The 1,809-nt window shown below is 43.3% G+C and overlaps 1 pseudogene; it reads left to right on the top strand.

The window, feature by feature from the left end:
- Nucleotides 1-751: 751 nt before the first annotated feature.
- LOC148508480 (zinc finger MYM-type protein 1-like) lies at nt 752-1,596 on the top strand (annotated as a pseudogene).
- Nucleotides 1,597-1,809: the final 213 nt, after the last annotated feature.

Raw genomic sequence — 1,809 nt, 5'->3', positions numbered from 1 at the left:
TCCGACACCCGGCATACCGATCGTAGGTAAGCCGGGCGTCGTGAGCGCTTAGCCGCAGGGGGGGGAGAGTTAGGATTAGTGACTCCCGGGGGGATTTAGGGTTAGGGAGGGTTAGGATTAGGCTAGGGGGGTCAGGGTCAGGCACCACCGGGGGGGAGGTTAGGCTTAGGTGCCCCCCCCCCCGGGAGGGTTAGGTTTAGGGTGCGGGGTGGGGAGGTTAGGGTTGGGCACCCTAAGGGAGGGTTAGGAGGGGCGAGGGGCAGGGATAGCCTACTTACCTCCCCTGTCGGGATCTTCAGCTGCCGGCCTTCCGGCATCGGTTATTCATCCACCGGGTTTAGGTACGGCGGTGATTCATACCGATTCCTTTTCATGCAACTAGCCTATGCAGACCACATACACACAGACCTGGTCACACCGCCACATGAATAGTCTCCACCACCGCAGCGCCGGTCACCCCCCCCCCGCAGTCACACAATAGGCCCTTCATAAATTTCTGCTCCAGGCCCATATGGACCTTAATCTGGCACTGCCGATCCGAACTTAGGGACGCAACTTGCGAGGGATTCATTTGAATATCCGGCCCCTTTTTCCGTACGACCGTGCGGTCGCTTCGACCGACTCTGAATGAGGTCCTGATTCTCTTACTGCTTTGAGATTCCGGTATATGGACATAATGAAAGCACTTACAAAAATGATTCTTCTCAGCAAGAATAAAGATGAATGTAATTAAGCTGCTGCTTTGAAAAAAATGTTAGGATGTTTTGAGTTTGTAGTACAGATAGTACTTCAAAAAAAGATTGTTGAAATAGTCAATTCTGTTTCTAAATGCCTACAGTGCAAACAAACACACTTAGAAAATGCTGCAAAGCTCATTTGTAATGCAATAGAGTCACTGACACTGTTTAGAAACAATTTTGAAGAAGCTAAAAATATTGCTATAAAGATGTCTGAACAGTGGAATGTGGAGGCCAAGTTTGCATCCAAAAGAAGAATAAGAGTAAAAAAACTATTTGATGAGTTATGTGAGGATGAAAGGCTAAATGATCCAGAAAGATCCTTTAAAGTAAATATTTTCTGTGGTTGTTTGGATATTATTGTGGCACAACTGTCTAATCGTTTCAAGAGTCTGGATGCCACTGTCAAAAAGTTTAAAGCAATGCTACCAAGCACACTTGTGACAGCAACAGATGACCAGCTCTATGAGGATGCTGAACAGCTAATTAAATATTTCAGTAAAGACTTTACTGGGTCTTTCTCAGAGCAATTGCTTGCTTTCAGAGCATGCTTAAAACCAGAAATGTCTAAATTATCTACAGTGGATGATTTGGCAAAGTTACTCATTACTGAGAATAGTTTTCCAGAAGTATGTACAGCTATTATCTTGTCTCTGTCCATCCCAGTAACAGTAGCAACTGCTGAACGTTCATTCTCAAAACTTTAAATAATAAAAAATGACCTACGTAGCACAATGGGACAAAAAAGACTTCAAGGATTAGCAATATTATCAATCGAAAATGAGAGGGCAAAGATTTAGATAAGATCATTGACGAATTTGCTGACCGAAAAGCAAGGAAGATGAACTTCAAGTCATAATATAAAGTAGATTCATTTTTGTGGATTTTTGGATGAGCAGTAATAAGTTTGTCTTTACAATTTGAATGTATTCACTCACAAAAACCCCTGAAAAAATGGGTGTAGAATCTGCTTTGTTTCCTATAGCAGTAGGTGATAGATATATCCCAAAGACCTCAGAAACCTGGGTCCCTCTTGAAATTGTTTATGCGTAAGAGAAATGCCAAAAAGGAA

This window comes from Taudactylus pleione, unplaced genomic scaffold (genome assembly GCF_031769625.1).
Source record: "Taudactylus pleione unplaced genomic scaffold, aTauple2 ptg000366l, whole genome shotgun sequence".
Lineage (NCBI taxonomy): Eukaryota > Metazoa > Chordata > Amphibia > Anura > Myobatrachidae > Taudactylus > Taudactylus pleione.
Note: the sequence above shows the minus strand (reverse complement) of the source record. Positions and strands in the feature narration are given on the sequence as shown.